Below are 19,490 nucleotides of genomic sequence, written 5' to 3' on the forward strand. Positions count from 1 at the left end.
CCAATAATTTATTCCCTCAAGTAGCAACCAAACTCAAAAAGGAAGAGAATTCTGCAAGCAAAACATCTAGTCCTCATGCTCTTGCTAATCACTTGATTTGCTCAACTTCAAATAGCCCATAAGATCACTTGAATTGAGAAACACTCAGAAGTAAAAAAATTAACGAAATTATCCGACTTTATATGGTTTGATACTACCACACGTCTACTGTGCACAGACTTGGTCACATGCGTATGTTAAGATGAAGTGGTGAAGAGGAGAAGCCAGCAGCGAGTAACCAAGGTGGTCACTGGTCTGGGGAATGATCCTTATAAAAATGGATTAAAAAACATGAGAAAAGGTTAATAGGAGAATATAAGATATCATAGAAAGATGTTTTGAGGTTGATTTACAAGACAGATGGAGAAGAAAGTTTCTCAATATATGCAGTGCCGCGTCGTGGGTAGGAGGCGTCCTTGTGCTAAACTTTTTCAGCGCCATAAAATAAGTTCCCATGAAAAATTTTACTTGTTAAAAGTAAAAAACAGTTTATACGCATACATAAAAATAAATTTTATTTAACAATAGTAGAACATTGTAATCACTAAAATTCATTAATTATTATTATTTGTCACCTCTAGGGAGTCCAAAGACTCATCGATGGAGGGCATCTACTCCGCTTCAACCACTCACAATCCACCAACGCCATCTACCGCCGACCACCACCACTGGTATTTCCACAGACAATCACAAACATCCATGCTCACGGCGGGATTCGAACCTGCAGCCTCTTGACTGGAGAGCGGATACGCTAACCACGCGGCCAGCCAGGCTGGCAAACTGTTTCATTCTTTCTATATTTGCATCTACAGTTTACCTGTAAAAGCTGCTTGACTTTAATAAAACTTTTTTTTTTTACATATTGTTCTATTCAATATGATATTCAATTTTATCCTACTTAAAACTAAGTGATGGTCACTTCCAATTTCAAATCCTCTGTACACTCTTGTATACTGAACAAGCATGAAGATTAAATCACAATTAAATAAAATAATCAATGAGGCTTTTCTTATTTCTTGTCTTCTCTCCATGTGAACTTGTGCACATCTTTATTTTGAATCATGGTGTTAGTAGTGACTAGTCCATATCATCAGAAGAAATCCACAGATACTTACCATTATTATTAATGTTACCTTTTTCTCCAAATTTTCCCCAAACATGTTTATATGGCTATTGGGATTCACTTTCTACTGTGCTGTTTAGATTTCTAACATGTAACACTTTGTTCCATATTCTTTATGCACACTGCCTGCTCTAGTGACTTGAAAAATTCTTCCACTTTTTCTTTAGGAGAATCTTCTGTCGAACCATAGACACAAGTAAGTTTCATTGTAATTTTCTCCACATAACTCTTCTTGAAAGAGGCTTCCAATAAAGAAGTTTTTCTTCTTGCTTAGGGTTGAATGCTGTCACTATTCCTTCCTTTCCTTGATCATTATTGCCTGATTTTATCATCCTATACTTATTATTTAATAAGATCTCACCTATTTTTGTCATCTTGTTTCAGTTATGCCAACTGTGACCACATGGTACTTTTCCAGTTCTTCTGCAAGCTCAATTTCCTTTCCATTAATACTCCTTATACTGATGGTTGCTCTCTTCAGTTCTTATTGTAGATGGCTTTTCACTAATCACTTTGGTTCCCTGACGAAAACAGCATAGGTTTTGTTAAACTGGGCTATGACCCCAGCTGGCATGAAATCTCATCATATTATTTGTGGTTTGAGCCAATAGAGAGTACAACTTAGTTGGCTATGTCCCAAATTGTCAGCTCATCCTCGTTCATTCAGTACCCAGAGTGGATACCTACTAATGGAGCACATCACGTGAAGATGAGGACTGGACATTAGGTCAGAAGAGATACTCAGTTCTCTACATTCCTTAAAGATGATGTGAAGGTTTCCTCCCATTTATTTGGGTTTGATCCTTAAGTGACCCCATGGCCTTGCATTGGGTGATGAAATTCATCTTCCACATAAATACATTCATGAACATAGCAGGATATGAATCTGTATCTTGCTGGTGGGAGAGTAGATATGCTAACCACTCCAGCAACAATATTGTGTTTCTGCATTTCCTGATGGTAGAGAAGAGCGGTTTACAAACAATATGCAGTGGTGTACTTCTCAAAGCTCATAGAGACCAAGTATGGGAAGAAAAGTTAGCCTCCATTTCACCTACTGATCACCCCCATCTGGGGACTACTGAAGAATATCAGAAACAAAGACAGATCCCTTCCCCCAATATTCTCTGATCAGGGCCTTTCTTACACAGATATAGACAAAGCAGAAATTATAGCAAACAATTTGGAGGAGCAATGCAAGCCTTCGTATGAAAACCTCGACTTTGACCACATATATAAGATTCACAGCAAGGTCAGGTATTCACTCAAACTTCCTGACACCAGCACTGACCATATTGCACCAACATCACCTGCTGAGATATATGACATTATTTAAAAATTAAAGAACAAAAAAAGCTCCTGGGCCAGACGGCATTACTAATCGGGTGATCAAACTTCTTTCCCGAAAAGCAGTAGTGCACCTAACCACAATTATAAATGCAATCCTAAGTCTTCACTATTTTCCTTCCACCTGGAAACTGGCCGATGTAATTCCTATACATAAGCCAGGCAAGAATCCTCACTTGTCTCAAAATTATCGTTCAATCAGTCTCATCTCCAACCTAGGCAAGATTGCCGAGAAAGTCATCCTCGCACGTCTTCAAGCCCCAATAAATGAACTAGACATCCTTCCTAAAGAGCAGTTCGGCTTTCGGCAATACCACAGTACTACTCACCAAATCCACAGAATTGTGGAATACATTACTACCAGCTATAGCTGGCGTCAATACACGGGAGCTGTTTTCCTTGACCTATCCAAAGCATTTGACAAAATATGGTACTTTGGAATGCTACATAAATTTATCTCAGCTGGTATCTCAATGAAATTGACACATTTAGTTAGTTCATATCTGCATAACAGGACCATGCAAGGTCCTGTTATGCAGATATGAACGGCACTTCTAACAGCACTACCTCATCTCAGCGACCCATCTTGGCTGGAGTGCCACAGAGATCACTACTGGCTCCATTGCTATTCTCTGTATACATGTCTGATATCCCGCACAACCCAATGACATCCATCATGGCCCAGTATGCAGATGACACAGCATTATTAGTCAGATCTCTTCGACCACATTTCGTTACTAGAAAACTTCAGAAAACCTTCTAAAATTAGAAAGCTGGTTCTCCAAATGGAGACTGCAAGTAAATCCCCTAAAAAGTTCAGCTATTCTCTTCACAAAAAAGGTCGATATCTCCTGTAGGAGACATCTTATTATTCAACACCAAAATTCCCTGGCAGACGGAAACAAATTATTTAGGAGTCGTCCTCGACAAAAAAAAAAAAAAATAACTTTTAACCAACACATCAAGGCTACGTGTACAAAGGCATCAAAAGCCATCGCTCAGATCTACCCCCTAATAAACAGAAGCTGCAAGCTAAACATCAGAATCAAACTGCTTTTATACCAGCTGACGAATCTTACTATAGTTACTTATGCTTCTCCATCCTGGAGCCACACCTCCACTACAAATATTATCAAATTGCAACGGGTTCAGAACAAATGCTTGAGAATGATCCTAAACGCCCCATGGTTCATCAGAAATCATCAACTTCACTGAGATACAAATATTCCTTATATCTTCTCCTTCCTACAAACTTTAGCTGCAAAGTTCTTCCTAAAGACGTCCACTCATCCCAATGATCTAGTTCAGCAAGCTGTAGCCTATGAGCCTACGGATACATTCAAACACAAAAGACGAAAATCCATTTTAACTTTCTTCAGTGATGTATAATCTCCATGCCCATTCTGGGCGAGCAAACTGCTCATAATATTTTCCCTCACTGTGACCGTAACAGACAACGGGGAATATGAAAAGCTTTTCGCTTCACCCCTTAAGTCATAATTGTCAATTGTCTTTTCAATTGATATAACTGATAAATCCGTTAGACGCTCTCCAGACATTGTTGACCGCAAATAATTTTTTATTAGTTTCAGTTTTGAAAAACTTCTTTCCCCTGATGCTACGGATATTGGTAATGTTAAATAAATACGCATCACAATCGCAGTATTCGGAAACGTGTCGGTTAATTTATTTTCGTATATATAATTTAAAACATCCTGAGGAGCGGACTCTTTTTTAATAAAACATTGCAAAGTTTTTAATTCCTCAAATAAAGTCATACCATCAATGTCGCGATTGTCGGAATCTTGATTGTCGCTCAGTTTTAAGTGCAAATCTTTAATATATATGATTAATTTGCTAATGTCTCTTATAACTTGAAAGTCCTCGCTATGTTGTTTTAAGAGTATGAATCTTTCCGTGACTGAAGTTATTATCGTGTCTAAAATCGCGAAGAAAAAAATTATTTTAAAATTTTGTTTAGGATCATGCGTTGTCTCATCTGATGCTTTGTAACCAAACATTTTTGTTTTTGTTATTTTGCGAATGTCTTGAAAAATAGGATCAATATTAAGCTCGTTTGCTATTTCTTTTGCAGTTCTAATAATATTTTCAAAATATTGGTCTGTTCGGCGAGTATTTAATTCTTGTATAACATAATCAAGATTTTCTGTAATTTTTCCTATATCAAATGTCGGATTCTGCATTATTTTGCTTGCAACATATGCGAGACTTAAGATTTCGTACCGAACATGAACAGAGTAAATAAATGTAAAAGAATAAATCTTTGAAATTAAGTTGTCTGCCTGAACTCTAGACTCGATATCTTTAGTTTCATCTTCCGTAATATCAAAAAGAGCCTGGCAAATTTCCTTGATATTATTTTTAAGTGGCTTTATTGCTTCTACTCTACTTTCCCACCTAGTAGCAGAAAGTGGTTTTAAAATTAAAACACGAATATGTTTTTTTAATATAGCCCAACGCTTCACAAATATTGAAAAATAATTATATAATTCATGTATTACCCAAAAAAAATTTACAGTTTCACAGGATATCTTAGCTGCATCATTAACTACCAAATTTAATGAATGAGCAACACGCGGAATAAAAAAAGCTCTTGAATTATTCTGCAGTTCATTATGTTTGCCTCACATATTTGAACCGTTATCATAAGCTTGGCCGCGTAAATTCGAAATGTTAATATTCAATAATTTTAAATGATTTTTTATAAATTCAAATAGTCCTTGTCCAGTGGTATCTTCTACAGATTGAAAACCCCAAAAAAATGTTCATGAATTTCAGCTATATTTGTATGTTTATTTTGATTAACAAATCTAATAACAATAGATAATTGTTCTGTGTGGCTTATATCCGGAGTAGTGTCAAGAATTAATGAATAATATTTCGCCTCTTTAACCATTTCTAAAATTTTTTGTTTTATAGCTTTAGAAATTACACGGATGATTTCATTTTGTATTTTATCACTAAATATTGAGCAATGTTCCTTTTTTGTGATGTTTGAATGCGATGCAAGTGTTCTGCCATTATCGAATTAAATTTAGCAACAGTTTCTACTAACTTTAAAAAATTGCCGTTATCATTTTCAAAAACTTTTTTGTGAAGAACCTCTAAAAGCTATGCATTGCCTTGATAAATATTGTATTATGTAGATTAACTGTTCTATAACAGATTGCCAATATTTTTTCTCAGTTTCGTATAATCTTTGTTGTGTGCAATATCAATAATGCATTTCTTAATCAGCGGCATTTTAAGTTCGCTGTAGTTTGAACAGTTTTAATGTGCGCTGAACTTGTCTCATGTATTTTTAGTATATGACTCAAATGTTGCCAATTGTTACAACCGTATTCGTTAGTAAGTTGGGAATTTTGACTACCAAATATTTTGCAATAATAACAAAAAACCGAATTTCGCGATTCTGAATAAACTAAATAACTTCGTAAAAGTTTTTCTCCTTTTGCTAAAATTCGATAATAGTATGAATCCGAAAACTTGCGGCCAGATTCATCTTTGGGAAATTCTTTATTAACTACTTAACGCGGGCAATGCTCAACTAAACAATCTCTAACTTGGGTAGTTATATGATTTGGCCAAGTACCTGGATCATTCACATTAAAATTTAAAGTAAAATTTGAAGTTTCGGGGGTTTCGCTGAATCTGAATCCAATATTTCTTCTGCTGCAACTTCTGTAGACAGTCCAGTCAGGCCAGTTTCATTTTCGCATGTAACATTTGTTCCTTCATAGATATCTTGTGTCCTCTCTTTTTCTGTAGTAGGGCTACACGGAGTATTTGCTTCGTCATTAACTTTCTGTTCTTCGTTTTTTATGTGGTCCTGAAGTTAAAAATTTATTCAACGATCCGGCCGGCCAATTTATGTTCTAGTTGTTCTCGATGCAATTGTCTTTTCCTGTTTTGTGCACCAGATAACTTCTTTGGCTTTTTTTCCCGACATCTAGGGGTTAACATACTTGGTTAGACTTTAAAATAAGAAGAGCGGTAAAAGTTGTCTGCCAAAATAAATAATAATTTCTGAAATTTCCCCTTGAACTTATTTTAACCGCTTAACCGACTATTATTTTTTTTTTGAAAATTAACATGTAGAGATATTAGCCACTGATCGATTTCTCAGTGATATTTACTTAATATTTTTTACATTCTGGTAATTGTTTAATAATTAAGAAATTTCTAGAATATTAAAATTATTTATTAAAGAAATTAGTAAACGGACCCCAACCCCAATGTCTTTCAACCAGAACAAGAAGAAATATATAAATAAATCTCTTATTGAACATTATTTATTTTCTAGACGTCTACTCAACATAAGATAAAAATCTTTTGTTTTCAACATAAGATAATTAACTAAAATGAAACAGCTTAACTGATTTTCAAACTTAGCAAAAATATAATAGACGTACTTACTTTACGTGAATAATAATCCAAATTCACAAAAAATTTAACCTAAACAACAATAAATATATTTTATAAAACAAAAGGCAACTGCATAGTAACACTGCACCCCACAAAATGAAATGATGCAAATTACATCAAAAATTATCAACAAAGGGTCACTTGCAGTATCTGTAAACAAACCTAGATCATGTAAAGAGTTTTATAGCTCATAAATAACCTATGTTTATTAATTTAAGTCGAGCCGCGTTTTATATACGGGTCCCTCAGCAGCGACCCGTGTATATATACACACACGGGATAATCGGTTAAGAAGAAAATAATAGGTAAATTTAAAAAAAAAAAAAAAAAAGAAAGAAAGAAAAGAAAAAAGAAAACTATTCAACTTTCAACTATACAACAAAAATAATAGTCATTTATAATTTATATATTTTTTTAAATGTTATAAATGTTTTTCTTGAAAACTAGAGGTTCAATTAAAATCAAAATTTATTTTGCCTGGTAAATTTTACCACCCTTTTTATTTTAAAGTCTCACCAAATGCTTACTGTCGAAAAAAATTCATTTATGTTATAGTTTCTTAAATTTGCAGAACAATGTCACGGTTTCAGTCACAATCACACATCCACATAGGGCAAAGCACAGCGTAAGAATGAATTCACGGTCTGTCTTAAACCAATAATTTCCACTAAAAATATAATAAACAATCGAGAATATTTATACAATTTTCGCTGAGTCGAAATCTGTGGTAATATTGATAACGTTTCACTTCAAACAAATTATAATAAAACTGGTGATGTATTAAGTTAAAAATATTGTTAGATTATTAAGAATTCATAATAATTTGACTGATTTTAAATTTCATTTTTATTGCATTAACTATAATTTGTAATTGTGTAATGTCTTGAATTATATAGTACAATATAATTCAAGAATAAGAAAATTTATATATATATTTTTGTGTAGCTCAGGATGTGGCGTTTGCATACCACGGCGCTTGACTGCAGGAAGGAGGACTTCTTGGTTTCGAATCTAGTCGGCGACTAAATGAAATTTTTCTAAGCTTATTTCGACCGGTTCCCGAGTTAGTCGATCTCTGGCACGGGCAAGGGGGTTTTTTTCTCCTGGAAACTCGGGTTTTTCGTTCCGTAAACTCAAGAAAATCGACCGTAGAACCCACATTATTTCAGACATTAAATACGAGTGTTAGGTTTAGGGACAACGAGATGGTGGCACTTGTTGAGCTGTCACTCTTCACTGCGTGCCGCTTAATTAACGATAGCCTTGGGCCAGCTATCTCTGATTGGGTACCAGTGGAGATTGAACTGCCCACTCAGTCTCCAAAAATTAGATAGGGCTAAACGGTCTCGCCTACTCCCTATACAGGGGGAGTAAAAATGCGTTAGCTGATTTTTTTATTATTTCCCGTGGTGAAATGGCACCCCTCCTCTTCAAGCACCTTTGTGCGGGGGACACAATCTGCACAACCGCACGGCGCGGTCCTGAATATATGATACACTTGACCAAGTCTGTGCACAGCAGTCCACGTGTGGTCGTATCAAATTTTATAAAGAGGGATAATAATTTCTTTATCTTTACTTCTCATTGTGTTTTTCAAAGCGATCTTTTGAGCTACTTATGTTTGCAATATGATAAACTTCAACTTCTTCACCATCACTCCCAAATCCTCTTCAGTTTGTTTCAATACAGTTCCACACAGATAATAATCTTGTGATCGTAACTTGTAAGTCTTTTCATTCCAAAGATGTTGTCTCCCAAATCATACACAATATCATTAACCACTGTACTGGACCTTTGTTCACACGTCAATAATTACATACGCGAAGTGCCCACTGAAATTAAAATGACAATTGTACATTATTAAAAGAACATGGATATGGAGCATAAACTATTTGATATATTTCATCCATATGGCTATTTAGGTGATTAATGAGAAAATAAACAGCGGCCGCAGAAGTATAGAGCAATCCGCCTTCTGCTTCATTCCATTCCACCATCTACTATTTTTTTTTTTTTTTGTGGTGAGTGTCCAACGGCATCTTTTCCATGTCACAGGCTTCATATCCATCCTCATTTCCTCAAGTTCCATAGGAGAGCATCCTATGATTAAAAATGTGTTTAAAAATTTTACTGCATTATGATGTAGACAATGACACTTAAAAATAAAAAAAGCAACTTTTTCCGAAGAAACCATCATATATTCAATCCATACGAGAATATCACAAGTCAGCAATGTAAAAATGTTGGGCCTTCTGAAAATGGAAGGTGATACGTTCAAAATATTGCCAGACAAACGGACACCACCATAAACATAAAAAATCACGTATTTCAAGCTATGCGAAAAAGTAACAATTATCATGGAGGGAACTGAGATCTGGAATGGAGGCAAACAGGAAGAACGAATTAATATAATGGAAAGAGTAAAAAAAAATATTTTTCGTAATACTTTTTTGAAATTTTTTACAATGTTAAAAAAATAAATAAATCGAGTACCTTAGATCCAAACAGCAATTACCCGGTATATCGATAGTTTTCTAAAAATTCGAAACACTAAATTTCACCCAAATTCCTTTATTAAAACAGCTATTACTATACGCATGAGCAGATTAAACACTAATGAAAAATGTGCACAACGTTTTGTGGTTTATTTTCTTAGTCCAACGCGAAGTGACCCTGTTTGTTACAAAACAAGGAGAGTTATTCAAAAAAGAAAACACTTTCCATTTATGGAAAGATTGTTTCGTTGTTCAGTTATATAAAAACTACATAATGGATTATTCACAGATGTTATTTAGATGTTAGTCTTAGATTAACGTCATCCCACGTACGAACAAATCGGCCACCAGAACACACGCAATTTACAGACAAAAAAATACTGGTATTGTTGGTGGTGGTGATCGACGATAGATGGCGTTGATGGTAATAGTAGTGTCGTGTGTAATTTGGAGAATGAAATAGTAGGGAAGACGGTGAGATGTGCGTAGCGGAGTAGAGTCGAGTACCCTTCCGCGATGAGTCCTTAGGCTCCTATAGAGGTGTCACGTATAATAATTTATCTTTTAGTCATAATTGCGAAACCACAGCTTTTAACCGGCTCACTTCATAAAAAAGCGGAATTCTAATATTCAAAATAGCTGGATTATATCTTACCGACACTTTCTCTGCTTATTACACTTTACATTCCTTTCAGATGGATGGGTTAAGATTAATTTGGGGAAGATTATGTCTTGAATATAAAACTGTAGATATTTGTTTCTTCTCTTTTTTCAAGGTCTTTTGAACAGGGTGCGGTTGAAAGACTGCTTCATCTTTTCCTGTTGTTGTTGTTGTGACCTTATAACTGGGATGATGACAAGGACAAGATTTTTTTTTCGTCTTGAATTCTAAAAATTCATAACGAAAGAATCTTTACTCGTTTAAAGTTGTGGTAAGCAGATATCGTCCATGGCTTTTTTTTTTCTTTTCTTTTTAGGACATCTGAAAAGAAGTTATAGAGTTTAAAAACAATACGACTTTTTTAAAATGAAGACTATCAGCGTCCGAATTTAAGTCAGCGATCAGGAATCTGCAGCAGCCTTTTCTGGTACTCTTTTTTTTTTTTTTTTGTGGCACATCTGAACAAACAACTAGGAAGTGATTTTGCATATTTCAGTTGAAATCAAACTAATTCTTAGCATAAGAAACATGCGATATTTTATTATTTTGATAAATGCGAAAGATTCAGAATCATATAGAAACCGCTCGCATTTAGCCTTCGTCTATAGGGGCATAATAAATTATGGGGGAAAAAATTGCATTACGAGCTGAAATGTGCGTATTTTTCTTTAGAATCAGATTAATTAGTGCAAGTCGAAATATTACTACAAATCGCTGTCTTAATGCTTTCACTTCTTTAGCGCTTTCTGAAATAACGACAATCCGATTAGTGTCTTTTGCGTTATGTAGAAACCTCTCGCATCATAAATAATTATTAGTCAAGTTTCGAAGTTGATGATCAACAGCTGATGTGTTTTGATTCAAATGGCATCTTATTTATTTCCTTCACATTTATAAAAAATAATGTAGAAGGGCTTAGAATAGGGATGAGACTGCATTAAGATTATTTATATTATATATTTATAAATACATGGTTTCCATAAATTTAGGAAAAATAGAGAAATCACGATAACTTAAAAACTGTATAATGAATTTTTATATAATTCGGTGAAAAGCAGTACGATATGATATATGAAAGAAACCCACAAAAATCGTAAATAGTTTAATTTAATAACAATGGGTACATGAAAATAATTGTCAAAAACAAGGTCAGAATGAAATCAAGTACCTGAATAAGGAGTATGGTTTCGATGTTTTCATATTGTTGATACTGGTCCAGGAGCTCAGCTGGTAATAACCACTGCTCTCCCAAGTCCTTCGAGGTTTGGGAAAAGGGGGGGGGGGGTAACAGTAGTAACACGTCTGTCCAGAGTATCCCAGATATGCTCAATAGGATTCCATATGTACAATACGCCCAGTGAAGATATTCGTCCACGAACTTTGCCCGATGAGAATAAAAGCTTCTCCGTATCACACTCGCATACGGATGAACATAGGGGTCCAGGACCTCGTCTCTATAAGACGCAGCAATCACGATTCCTAACGGAATCGTGATTGCTGCGTCTTATAGAGACGAGGAATAGGGACAGCAATCACGATTCCGTTAGGAATCGTGATTGCTGTCCCTATTCCCGCGTTTTGCGTGGGAATAGGGACATGCAAACTACTGGTCGCCTGCACACAGACCATCTTCTTGAAGCCTTTTGCGCACAGTAGAAGCCAATACCAATGTTCCTGTAGCCGATGCGAGGTCAGATGGCAAATGATTCGGGATGGCACTCCTGTTACGGCGAGCAAATAATCGGAGATATAGCTCACCCACTGCGGTTATAGCCCACGACTTTGCATGTATCCCTGGATTTCGTAACCCATAACTCCAGGATAAGGTGATTAGCCCTATGCCTATAAGTATTCTTTGTCTGTAAATAGCGTGTGTTCTACTGGTTGGTTTGTCTAGTTGAGGGAAGAAAAACCCGCCATCTCTATGAGACTAACTCATCTCCAGTTGAAAAGCCCTGATAATAGTTCTCCTCCTCCTAGACCGGAATCGAATCCAAGTCTTTCCAACCAAAGCGTTTCGTCTATAACGACTGATCCATGGATGGCTCTACAATCTGTTAGTATTCAAATTAAATAAATTCCATTTTTCTTTCAAACCTCATCCATCCGCAGTATTATAAAAAAAACAGGTTGAACAGTCATTATTGTTTAGGATAATGGTTTTAAAAATATGAAACTTTCTCTAATAAAAGAATAAGAAACACGTTCATTAAAATAAAATTTAAAAAAAAACTACATTATTTTACCGAAATAATGAAGACTGAATAAAATATCTAGATGTATTCCTTTTAAATTAAGTCCTCCCTCTCTGTCTCTCTCTCTCTCACACACACACTGAAACCTCCTTGTATTCACGACGCTGACGATTCATTTTAGAGTTCTGTTCTACTGATAGAAATGTTGTGAAAATACGATAACAAGTGATAAAGGTTAAGTGGAGACCTAGATTCCAAGTAGTCTGTTCCATACACATCGAGAAAATGCTGTTTTTACAATCAGCTGCTGAAGCAGTATCACAAAAGGGCAACGACGTTTGTTGACGGCTCACAGAAAAATGATTCTTCTATATAGATAGTTAAACGAACGCCAATATTCAGGTCGCAAAGCTAAAACACGCCCTTTGGATATAAATCATCCGAACTCATTGCAGTACTTTAAAAAGGTAAGATGTTTACTTTTTTTTTTTTTTTTGTTAGAGAAATACTGATGAATTAGCTGTAGTTGCTAGGTAAATTACGATCTCTAACTTTAGTGTATATGTTTGGAAGACTTAAGCAGAACTGGTGTTATGGAGTTATCTCGTTCAGTTTTTAAAAGAGATCACATCCATATATAAATTTAAAACACATACAAGCAAGCAAAAAAACTAACCAGATTCGGCTGGCAGCAGTACTTGAGAGTACAATCAGACTTGAATAGTGTGCGGAGAAATAGTAGCTTTCCTGAACAAATTACTTCAATTTAAAAGAAATTTGTTCAGGAAAGCTGCTATTTCTCCGATGCACCTTAAGAGAGGAGAACAAAAGCCAGACTAAACACAATCAATAATTGGAAACTTTAGGCAATACTATATTGCAAATCCAAGTTAAATCAACATAAGATAAATGGGAAAAAGTGCAGGTAACAGAATAAAGACTTTTGATTGTTATATTCCCAGATGTGCTTTTTGTTTAAAATTGTATCTTCATTGTTATATTCTTTTTGCACTTTCGTTTTTCCTTATTTTATCCATTAAAAATTAATTTAGCTCCAAATTAATATTTTAAACTGAATCGATTGGCTCGCTAAAATAACGATAAACTTTATAAGAAAATTTAAACACTGGTTATCAAAAGAAAGGAAGGTAAATATCCACTATTGGATTTTCTTTTAATATACAACAAATTTTATTTGTTGCATATTAAAAATTATAGCTTTTTTTTTTTTTGTAAGTAAAAATTATCGACACTTTCTTGCACAGTAATTTTACTACAAATATATGGAAGAAATATAGGACAGCCTCTCGCTAATATATATCATTAGATTCGCTTGCATTTTTATTTCATTTAAAACGTTTTTATATGTTGCTACAAAAGAAAATAATAATTGCCTTCACTACCTTTTCGTCATGGTTAACTTGTAACAAGTGTCCTATTTTGTTATATATATATATACTGTATATTATTTATCATATTTCCTTTGGGATTTAAAGAGGGAACCATCATATATATCAAATAAGTTTATTAGCACAAAACGTGGTACACATGTTCAGTGTGATCATCCCTTGCAAAATGAAAGTACCTTGCCTTTTTTTAAAGTCATACGAAGATTTTTTTTTTTTTAAATTTTTGATGAGAATCATGAGCTTAAAGGCTACAGAGAATGATATCTACCTTATATATATATATATATAATGATAAGCCTTTTTATATCACGTTTTTTGAAACGTTTGAAACTCAGGCTACCCTGAGTGTCGAGTCTTCCAAATTCGAGTCATCAGAATTCAAGGAGAACCGGCCTACCAGTCCGGAACTCGGGGGGGTTGGACGCCGTAGGCGCCAGGGGGCGGACCCCACTTTCGACTCTTCAAAATTCGAGTCATCAGAATTCAAGGAGAACTGGCCTACCAGTCTAGAACTCGGGGGGGGGAGCCGTAGGCGCCAGGGGGGGGGCGTAGTCCCCCAGTATTAATAATAAAATCACGTGTTCAACACAAAAATATACAGTATATATTCTTAAAGGAATACCTAAAAACCTGGTTTCCAACCTCTGGGTCTCCCCCCCCCCCAGGGGGAATCACCGCGGTTATTTTTATCGTGCATAGGCACTGTGGAACTATAATACCCCCAATTTTTCTCGATATATAAATATATTTATTAATTTATTTATATTTGCTTGTAATATTTAATTTTATCATCAACAATCCTAAACAATTCTCTTTATAAAAAATAATAAAAATCCATTTTGTAGCACTTAGGAGGGCGAAGGACGCTAGCAGCACTGTGTTTATATTGCTATGCGCGCAAGCATATGCACCTCATAGTGAGATGCGAGCTATTAGCGTAATGCGGCACTGTCCGTCGCGCAGTTCCACTGCTGTTTATATGCAGTTTGCTCCAGTAGTAGAGCGTTCGTAGTGCTTATCATGTTTACTCCGTCTCTTTAAATATTTGGACATTACAATTAAAGACATAACATTTGTTATAGTTTTTATTTTAGAACATTATTGGGATTATTGACAATTATGACCTCAGAATTTTAAGTAATTTTGAATTATACTAAACTGTATAATTTTATCGATAATAAACAATATTTTTTCATGAAACAAAACAAGAAGAATATATTTTATTTTTAAGTAATTTTGAATTATACCAAACTGTATAATTTTATCGATAATAAACAATATTTTTTCATGAAACAAAACAAGAAGAATATATTTTATTTTTAAGTAATTTTGAATTATACCAAACTGTATAATTTTATCGATAATAAACAATGTATTTTCATGTTTAATTTTTTTTTAATTTTTACCATAATTTTCATATTTTATCCAAACACGTATACACTGTACTTACAGTATGTATGTATATTTCGAAAGTGGCAGCATCCCCACGGTTTCAAGCCACGAGCCGCCACTGAGTATATCCCAAAACAACTATAATACGCAGCGATAAACATTATAATAAACAACTATAATACTATGTTTAAAAAAAAAAAAAGTTATAAAACGAATAAAAAAAATTATTTCCGTTTCCAAATGAGAGTAAGCGGTACTCCTTTTGAGAAGCTGCGTTTGTTATTGTCAGTACTGTTTGTACAGCGTTTGTATTGTACTTATTCTACTGTCGAATTTTCTGATTTGCAGAACTAAAAACTCGAGTTTCTTTCTTTAGAAAATTCCCTACCTACCCGCGTCACATGTGATAATTCCGAAATCCAGTGAATAAAATCATTATATATAGTGTGTATATAAATATAAACGCCACGACATAGAATCTTCTAATCGCAAGTCCCTTCTGGTTCGTCAGTTAGCGGAGTCTCTCACGTTTTTATATAAATTTTATATAAATAAAATAGATTGTTCACTCACATCTTCAAAGTACGCCAAATGCAGCATTTATTTAAACATATTTGATCACGTTTCTTTTTCTTTTTTTGCCTCTGAAGGCAATGGAGCTCCTTTATAATGCATTTACCCATCGCACCAGGTCCAATCACTGGTTTGAGGAATGCGATGGTTAAATCAGTCATCTTATTTGGCCATCCACTCACAGAGCCCACATCAAATGAAAATATTTCTGATATATCGGTTCGCAGTGGACGAAAATGGTGCATACTAAAAGACAAACAGTTTATACTACATCGAATTCAAATCTTATCAATGCACGTGAAGATTATACATGGTGTTTAAGAAGAGTAGAGCCTATAATTTTCTGACAAGGACTGAATTGGTTATTCAGAGTTAATACTGAGGCAAGTGAGTCATGAAGCGAGTGTTATGTCTACTAACTGTGTGTGCTAATTGGTTTTTGTTTTGTACTGGAACAAATTATCTTGATTTTATAAATGACCTTATAAAAGATACCAGTCTTGCTGACAAAAGGCTGAACTTGTTAAGGATTACGGCCGAAACACCCAAGGCTATGGAGACCAGACCTGTGTGTTCTAATACGAGCAGTCTATCTATACTTATTAATCATTGCGATGATGAACAAGAAATGAGTTTCTTTTTTTCTTTTTTTAACGTGAATCCAACCAAGAAAAGCTGTAAAGATATCGTCCATTTTATTACCGTTTGTATGCTGAAAGTTAGATAATCCAGACAATTAACTCCAGAAACCAAACGTGGAGTTTTTCCCCCCGAGCGGCTTCAGATCTCATTTTGGAGATTCAACCACGACATCTTATTTGTGTTTTCTTTATAAACAGAAAAATCAGCAAGCGATATACATACACTCAAGATAAATGCGAAGTCATATTGCTTTTCCCTTTTCCACCCAAATATTTACTCGATTTCTAATGGAACTGCTAAAACAGGTTATCATTTCAAAATGATAAATGAAAACTAGCAGTTCTTGCTACCACGTTTATCAAAATATATGTACACAACGCAGATGGAGAATTAGACTACATACAAGGCATCCGTTGGGATTACAATTTTGGACTAATTTTTTGAGTATTCATTCATATACACGAACTTTGGTATTCGTTCTTTTCTTTCTTCGAAAACTGCTTTTGTTTCCAATGTTATTGTAAACTTAGTCCTAGTGGACTTTGCAACTTCAAAGTCTAATCGCTTTCCAGAGTAAGTTGCCCCATTTCGTTTAACGGAAAGCACTTTAAATTAAAAAAAAAAATTAAAAAAAATAAATGAAAATCATCACTTGAATATTGTTTATGATTACAGAGGAGACTATTTATTTTTGCATAAATACATTACTGATAATGTGTAATTTATGCAATTTATGTAACAGATTGGGCGGGTGATTCTCATCTATTTACCAAACGAAAATTACCTAGAAACTTTCTTGGATTTGAGTAGCTTTATCTGTCATTTAGTATTTCAAGATACACAAATATCTTAGACTATTTTATACATATATTTGTACAGTATATTCGGATAAAATCGTAAAAATATTTTATTGGGTTTTTTCCTCCTCCTCTTTAAGGAATATATCATATCTGCGATAGGAGACATTCTTCACGATAAGTGGCGTGAGCAATAAGTGATAAAAATTTCGCTTACGAATCTGAGCATATTGTGTTTGTTTTATATGTTTAACTTACAGTAATGTATTAAACCATCGAGCACTTGTGGAAACAGTCGTTCACGTTGTTATATTTATTGCAATTCCGTAAAGAGGCAGCGAAATATTACAAAATAACGTACATGTTTACTCGGTTTGTGAAATATTCTTATCCACGCACACATAAATTAATTAAATAACGGTAGAGCAACCTATCTACACAACAAGGACACAGTCACGGTAGCTTCGAAGAGCTCCTTCCTTAAACAATTCCATACACAATACGTCCACTTCGTAGGATCTGTGCAAAAGACGAGCACGTCTGAAGCATTATACTTCCGCACGAGTTCACTTTTGATTTACGAGCATTCCTTTACTTTTTGAAAATCGCTCTGAACTATCGAATGGTCACTTAATTAAAGCTACAAATGTTACCATGCAATAGGAATGATTCAAGATCACCACTGTCATCCATACAACCGCAGATGGGTCGGCAATGATTACTGAAAATAATTAAACCATGTTTTCCTTTACTCATTTTATGGACGTTCAGTTCATGAAAAGGTGTATACTCGTCTTATATTTAGTATTGTGCATGGAGATAAGGGCTAGAAAATTCGAAAATCCTTACTAGACACTAAATATGTCACTTATCAGGCCACTTCACACCTCCAATAAAAAGAGTAGTGGTTGGTCCTACAGGATATAAAATCCGTAGTCTTCTAAGGACCAAACATCCATGTAAATAGTGGGATTTATACCTATAGGCCGTTGGTTGGAACCAATCATGCTGGCAATATAAATGCAAATTAATAAAAGTAATAGTAACATCAATAAATATTCATCATATGATAAGACAGGTACAAATGGTATCTTCTGGTGCGATCCAAACGAACCAACTTCTAATATATGCAGCGCCCCTTTATCCTGGGAAAGATTTGTGATGCAATACTTGTTTTTATTTATTGCAAACCATTTTAATTCTTTCCTATCTAAGGAAAAGAATTAAAAATTAAAAAAAACAGTGGCGAATTCTCCATGCTTGTTATGCTTGCTGTGCAAGCTCATTAATTAAGAAAAAAGTAATATTTATTTGTTACTAAATGCATGCATTTATAAGCATTCTATTTAGGCTTTTATTTTTGTAGACAGAAGACGTCTTAAGCTTGCGCGGCAATAATTGAGCTTTGCATTGTGTATCGAAGGCCGATGCTTGTTCGTCTAGTAGTCAAAGCTACCTTGGCTTGCTGGGTTGCAGGCGCTTCCAGGTCCTCGCTGCGGCACTGTGATTTCATGCGCGCTCATAACCATTTCCGCTCCCTTCACGCCGTCTTAAACACAAGGCCATACGCAGTCAAAGTAGCTCTAGCCAGTGAGTTTCAGACAGCTTACAAGTGTGCGTGTTGCTTGAGAAAATTAAGTTACAACCAACTTTTTATGATGATGTTATTGACCAGTTCATAAAGAAGAACCGTAGGGTAGAATTTGTATTCAAGTAGCTAAATTAAAAAAGATAGAATATCATTTGTAAAATAAATGTTGTATTTGTATAATTAAATGTACATAAATTTCTAAATACAGGTAACCCTCGTATAACGCGGATGTTAGGTTCCACAAAAATGCCGCGTTATATAAATCGCGGTAAGCGAGACTCAGATCACATAGAAAAAGTAGGGTTAGGTTCCGAAATCGTTTTTTTTTTTTAAGATTATATAAACAATGACATATCCAACAAAAACATATTTTTATTAATTTTAAATTAAGGGGATATAAAATCCACATTGTTTCAAAACCGAATGAGAAACTCAAAGATTGGAATCAGAGAGTTTCATGTCGAATATAGTAAACTATAAAGTATCGGCGAACACTGGCGTGAGCTAATGCAAGTGACCCCAGTACGTAGTACGATACCGGACAACTAGTTGCAAAGGTGGGGAAAGTTCAGATCGCTATTCTTAGGTATTTTCCATAATGTAAAAACACATTTCCTAGGAAATGTATGCTGTTATTACATTATGGAGGGAGGTCACTACCCAGATCGGTTTCAGCCTTCGGCTTATTAGCTCTTTATATTTAAATATTTTTATTTAATTCGGGTTATTCATGTAAGTTAAGAAAACAAATCAACTATGAAACAAATACATAGTATAAAG

The 19,490-nt window shown here is 34.7% G+C and overlaps 1 protein-coding gene across 1 annotated transcript in view; it reads left to right on the plus strand.

Moving 5' to 3' along the window:
* Window positions 1-12,635: 12,635 nt before the first annotated feature.
* Window positions 12,636-19,490, plus strand: part of LOC150092722 (proton-coupled zinc antiporter SLC30A1-like) — a 42,897-nt gene continuing 36,042 nt past the window's right edge. Inside the window, exon 1 of the mRNA XM_090414616.1 lies at window positions 12,636-12,773. The gene's annotated coding sequence lies outside the window, so the exon portion shown is untranslated. The remainder of the gene's footprint in view (window positions 12,774-19,490) is intronic.

The sequence above is a fragment of the Typopeltis vanoorti genome, chromosome 25, assembly GCF_054136105.1.
Source record: "Typopeltis vanoorti isolate ZY-2024b chromosome 25, IOZ_Tvanoo_1.0, whole genome shotgun sequence".
NCBI lineage: Eukaryota > Metazoa > Arthropoda > Arachnida > Uropygi > Thelyphonidae > Typopeltis > Typopeltis vanoorti.